This window comes from Mus pahari, chromosome 13 (assembly GCF_900095145.1).
Source record: "Mus pahari chromosome 13, PAHARI_EIJ_v1.1, whole genome shotgun sequence".
Lineage (NCBI taxonomy): Eukaryota > Metazoa > Chordata > Mammalia > Rodentia > Muridae > Mus > Mus pahari.
Genome location: NC_034602.1, coordinates 17,830,120 through 17,837,029, shown reverse-complemented (window position 1 = coordinate 17,837,029; position 6,910 = coordinate 17,830,120).

Here is a 6,910-nt window from a genome sequence, read left to right as displayed (position 1 = left end):
CTGGGTAACTTTATAGAGAAAAGAAGTTTGCTCATCTTACAGTTCTATGTTTGCTGTTTATGTGAAAACCCATTGTGAGAACAAACTCAGCATTTCTGGGACCTTCCTTAATCTCTTTGGAGTGGAGCTTCCTGTGACTTCCCATTAAGTACCACCTCTGAAAATTCCCTCAACCTTGGGAAGACAAACCACATTTAAACCACTTCCAGGGGTCATCAAGATGGCTCAGCAGATAAAGACATGGTGAAGCTTGATGACCCAAGTTCAAGCCCCTGGCATCCACATGGTAGAAGGAAAGAGCTGACTCCTGAAGGTTTTCCTCTGACCACCACACACCTTATGTGGCATGCCTGTCTCCCTCCCCGCTGAATCAGTAAGTAAATGGGAAAGCATTAAACCACTTCCAAACCTGTCAACTTGAACACCCAGGCTAGGGTCTTAGACACTAAGCCTTAAGGGTTCTCGGTTAAAATGTGGGGTCTTCTAAGTTAGTGGGACAGTTGACTCACATGATGGCAGGTACTCACAGTCACTGGGGCTTTTATCATGACCATCATCTGGAGACACATGAATCAGCTTAGTTCCTGTATGGCCTCTTGGTGGTATACCAGTTCTGCCTTTTTTTATTTGTGGCTTGGGGAAATAGCAACCCCAACTTCCTAAGGCAGTATCTCAGAATTCATTGATTGTGTGTACATGTGATTCTCAGTGGGCCTACCTGTCACCATCAGCAAATGGTGGTATAGAGTATGATCTGTTCTCATCAGAACTCATGTTGAAGTTTAATTCCAGATGGAAGAAAAGCCAGCGGACCATCAGTATCTCTATTTTCCACTGAGTGGCCTGCTATGATATGAGCTTTTCTGCTCTGCCACACACTACCCACCGTGATGGATAGAACCCACTGAAGTCATGAATGAAGTAAGTCTTTTTCTCACTTAAATTGTTTCTGTCAGGTGTTTTCTCAGAGCAGAGCAATGAACAAAATAAGTAATATAAATTGGGGCAAAATTGGTTCTTCTAAAGAGTTGGCTACAAAAAATTCCAAAAAAACCCGTTTCTCTCCTTGTCAGCTCTTATTGCCTCCCTTTTTATGTGATCTCCCCCCCCCCTTACCCTTTCTATTCTCACAGTTAGCTAATACCTGATGTGGGATGCAGCCAGGGGTCCCTCATCAAATATTGCTCTGTGCTGTATGGACCTTCTAGCCATCAGAAGAAACCTCTTTTCTTCCTACATTGTCCAGCCTAAGAGATTTCCAATGACAACTCTCCAGAACCATTATTGTTCATGATCACCCCACCAGGAAGGGAACTTTACCTATGAGGCTCTCAGTTGTTGTCTTTCTGGGGGATAGGAGACACAGAGCAATAGCCCAGACAGTCAGATGACAGTGCAATGACAAAGAATGCACACCTAAATGTCCTGCATAGTACAGGACACGCTGTCCCCATCCCCACCCTGTTCCATCCACGGTTTCTTTGAAGGTCTGATCTGAGTGGCCTGCAAGGTGAGCTTTGAGCTGGTCTGCCTGCTTCCCTCTTTATCTCAGAAGCACTCTCCACACCCATCCTTGGGGTAAACATCAAGCCCTTGTGACATCCAGCCCTGAAGTTTAGCAGCAAGCTGGTGAACTCCATGGTGGCTTTGTTCCAAAGACAGAAAAGTAGAGAGTAATGCCGAAGCTCAAAGCATCTTTTTTTTTTTTTTTTTTTAAATAACCATCTGTGAAAAGATAAATTTCCCTTATATTCACAAGTTGACAGGAAGAGTTAAAAAATACTTGAAATGTAAACTATTTATATAACCTCTGGCCTTTTCCCAATACGGTGTTGTGCATGCTTCCATCTCAACAAGAGCGGAGTGTCTTGTTTTGGTTTCAGCTGCCTCCAGGCACCCCTTTCTATGAATTGGCACCCTCACAGGCTTGTCTGTTGGGCATTTGGCTGGTTTCCAGCTTTGGGCTGCTATGAATAGCATTGTAACGAACACCCTTGGGCGAGCTGTGTATTTTTTTCTCTTCCAAAAAAACATATTCCCCTTAGAAAACTGTTATTTTTTCCTTCCTCCTTTTAGTAGAGTCGAGAAAGAATGATTTTCTCAAGTTACCTTAGACACAAAGGGGTCATGATGGAGAACATACCTGTAGTGTAAGAGAACTTGGTGTTTCTGGTGGGTTATGCCCATGGTGACTCTTTACTGCTCATCCTTCTGTCGGCTGGTTCTGCCCACACATGCGTGGGATGGCCCATATACCTAGTTTTCCTCAGGACATTCTGTCTCCTCTCACACTGACCACCCAGTTTCCCCACAGTTCCAATGTCCACCAGGTTTCATGTTTACATGCCAGAGTTCATATTCCTAAACAAAGCCATCTCTTTAGGCTAACCCAGATCTCACACAAGGTTAGGCTGTAGGCAGAGCCTCTCATGAGGCAGTAGGACTGTATCTTGAATGGAACTAAATACAGTTTATTCTTCATTTCCAAATGGAATCTTGTAAAAACCATTCTCCAGTCCTAGTGACTATTGTGATCTAAAAAGGAAATGCCCTTCAGAGACTCATGCTTTGATTATCTATAGCTTGTAGTGTTATCTTTTAGGCTTCAGGTGTTGGGAACCTCTAACAGTAGGCAGCTAAAGGTGTGCTTTTGAATATCATATCTGCTCCTGGAACTCATGAACTTTGTCCCTCTGCTTCCTGAGTCCATCATGATATAAAGAGACTCTACTACACATGCCCGCCACATCAACTCTGTCTTGCCTGCCATGATGGACTGTATCCTCTGATACTTGGAATCAAAAATGAATCCTCCCCATCTTAAGTTGTTTCTTTCCAGGGTCATGGTCATAACAACGCACATGTAATTAATAGAATAGAGCCAGCACCCTGCTCTTGCAGATCCTAATGGATCAGCCTTACCAGGGTTCCTTCATGCTGTAAACAAAAAGCAAGGTGGACTGGTGTTTGCTGGGGATGGGAGAGCCCTAACAACCTGATTTTGCCTTGAACACTGCAGGAACACTGAAAATCTGTCACAAACTTTGTAATTCCACACTAGTGTCTTCTCGTTTCTTGTATTAGTCATTATACAGATGGAAATGGTGGCAGTCTGGTATGTGCATGCTGTAACAAAATACTCAATCCTGGATACTTTATTATTTCTTTTTAAAGGTTGACCTTATAGCTTTGGGTTTTTAAAAGTTCAGGATTTAGTCCCTAATAAGAGCCTTCTTGGGTGTATCCCATGATATCTTGGCAGGATAGGAGTAGGGAGTTGATCACTCAGTGAGATAGGAAGCCGGACAGCCAGATGAAGAGACTACTCTCATGAGAACTCCCCTATACCATGAGCCTGTGAAGGATAAACAGCATTCATCCTTTCCAAGGATAATGTCACCAGTTACCTTATGAATCCCATGAGGCTTTGCCCCTCAAAGGGTCCACCATCTCTTACTACTGCCACACTGAGAACCAGAATTCCAACATAAACCTTTGGGGGACACACTGGAACCACGTTCAAACCGCAGCACACTCACTCAGCTGTCACTCAGCCTGCACTAGTATGTGATCTTGAAGGCACTTACACCAAGACCAGATGCACAGCCAAAAAGCACAGCAGTGTCCCCAGAAGACAAAGACATGCCATTCATTGGCAACATGCTGAGGTTTGTCCAACCCTATACAGCTAACTGGTGTGAACTGATCTAGACTTCTCTGTGAGGCCTTCCAATTTTATATAAATATTGAGTTATTCTATAGCAAGCATCTGACTGCAAGTTTCATGGCTGTTCCCTATATCTGCTGCAGTGTCTGTGACAGATGAACTCACAGGCACCCCAACCTCAGGGCAGGCTGACCACTTCCACATTTTGTAAACCACTTCTCAGTCTAGGACTTCCTGTTATAGGTCATTCATGTCAATGACAAAAAGCCTCAAAATTCACTCTTGAAATGGGGGTCCACACACAGGTCTGACTGATGAGTCTCTCTGTGACCAATCTCTCCCCAGTCCCTAAGCTTGGTAAACTTATACAGCCTGGTAAAATTCCATGGATTTGCTGGCTTAAAAAGAGGGATTTTATTTTCTTCACAGTGAAGGGAGCTGAATGTGTAAGTAAGGTGCCAAGCAGAACTGGTTCCTCCCGTGGCTTTTTCCGTGGATTGGAAATGACCATTTACTCAGAACATCTCTACACAGTCTTCCTTATATGGATCTCAGTGTCCTGGTCTCCTCTTCTGATGATACCAATCTGATTTGATGAAGTCAAATGACTGAACTCATCTACCTTACTCACCTTTGGTAGAACCTCTCTCCACATTTGTCAAGTTGAGATTAGAGCTTTGACATGTGAACCTGGGTGATAGAATTCAGCCATGCGCACCCCCAGCCTGGTGCTTCCATGTACATCCCCTTACAATGGTGGACTCTAAGTCTGACCAGAACTTATCTTTCTTTTCCCCTTTATGTTTTAAAAAGCAATTTCATACATGAATACTGTATCTACATGATATCTGTCTCACTCAATACTCCCCACATTTCTCAGATTCATTGACCTCTTTTTTTTTTTTTTTTAAGATTTATTTATTTATTTCATATATATGAGTAAACTGTAGGTATCTTCAGATATACCAGAAAAGGGCATCTGATCCTATTTCAAATGGTTGTGAGCTAACATGTGGTTGCTGGGAATTGAACTCAAAACTTCTAGAAGAGTGGTAAGTGCTGAGCCATCTCTCCAGCTCAACTTTTTCTTTTTAATTAATTCATTAATTAACTTTACATCCCAATCACAGTTTCCCTTTCCTCCTCTCCTACAAATCCTTCCTTCCCAATCCATTCCTCCTTCCTTTCTCTTCAGGAAAGAGGATGAATTCCCATGGATATCAGTCAGCCTTGGCATATCAAGTTGTAGTAAGACTAGACTTATTCTCTCCTACTGAGGCTAGATGAGGCAATCCAGGAGGAAGAAAGGCTGACGTCTTCTTTTTTGATTGTGTGTGTGTGTTTGTGCACATGCATGTAAATGCCACATGGTCTATTTGTATGTTGAATACATACATAAATACATATACACACATAACTATATGTATATATGTATATATATATATATATATATATATATATATATATATATATAGTTGTAAATATATATAGTGTTATGTTTAGAACTGACCCCTTGAGATTGGATAACCCAAAGGAGTGTTTGTCCCTGGAGAGGACTGGTTCTTCTCTTAGCAACTGTTACCTGCCTACAGCTCTTCATTTAGGGGTGAAACCTTGTGAGATTTCTCCCACCATCCATGACAACACATTGACTGGTGTGGTCTTGTGCAGAGCTTGTGTTGGTAACCATATTGTGGGTGCAACATTCCTGTGTCTAGGTTACCTATCTTTCCATGATCATCTCATCCTCTGGCTCTTAGCATCTTTTCTTCCCCTCTTTCATTTTGTTCCGTAGGTATAGGACTATGTTATAGACGTCCCAGTTGAGGATGGACAACTCTTGGTCACTTATCCTTTGTATTTTGGTGATCTCTATAATAGCCTCTTTCTGCTACAAAAAGAAGCTTCGTTGATGAGGGTCAAGAGCTACACCTGTCTGTGGTTAGACAGATAGGTACTTAGAATGCGGTTGGGAATTATACCCATTTAGGAAAGTGTCAGTAGTTAGTTTCTTCTCTAAGGCCCATGACATCATCGGTCATAGGAAGCAGAACTGAGTATTGTATTAGAGTTCTCTAGAGAAACAAAATTAGTATGATGTGTATACACACACACAAATAAACACTGTGAATGTATGTTGTGTATAATAAAAGAGAATATTAGATTGGCCAATGTAATAGATTGCAGATTAGGTCACTCAGCAGTGGCCATCTGCATGCTGGCTGGTGAGCCAGAGAACCTGGTTATTGCTCAGTCTGAGAAGCTGCAAGCCTCATAACAAGGTGAATCAATGATGTCACCCTCCTATTACAGAAGCTCCTGGAAGATGTGCTTATGTGCATCTCATGAAAGGGCTTCCTCAGAAGCTAGAGTCTAATGTTCATGGATGATGATAGCCACAGTTGACATGGTTTCTCAGAACGGAGCATATGCAGACTACTATCTTTCTCTCCTCCCACTTTCTACTCCATCCTAGTTCCCGGTCTACTGGGAGGTCGTTCTCCCCCAGTTGCTCTCCTTCTGTCAGACATTTCTGAAATCTCCTCATAGGCACACAAAGAAATGCTCTTCACTTACTCGCTAGCCATCTCTCCGTACAGCCAAGCTGATGATAGAGATTAGCCATCACAAATACAAAGAAGAGGTTGTTGCCTAGTGACACACACACACACACACACAAACCCTTCCCCTTTATGAAAACAAATGATTTCGGTCCAATAGTATGATATCTTTCAAAATGGCCATATTGATGAGAAGATCAAAATGGCTCATTGGAAACCATGTCAGACAGAGGCTTCAGCCACAGCACTGACAACCACAACTCGTTGCAAGGCAAGATTTCTATCCTGCTTTTGTCTACATCCTTTCCTCCGTTATCATTTCTCCAGGTTCCAGAACTGGCTTCACATACCCTTGCCTCAGCCTAGAGGTTTCTCTACCAGGAAACAAGGCTGGCACCTTCTACAGAGGGTTCTAGGACTAGGCAGGAATCAACACAGTCTGGAAGAGTAATGGAAGACCACAGTATCCATGAGCAAGGGAAGATTATAAGAATTTCCAAAGCCATACAAAGTCCACAAAATATACATGTTTTGAATACTCAGAAGAGAAACATTGTAAATTACAGAATACACACTGTAAAATAAATGTGTATTTGTGAGAGAAGTAAGGAAAGGTGGAAGGGGAGGGGAGGGAGAGAATGTGTGTGTGTGTGTGTGTGTGTGTGTGTGTGTGTGTGTGTGT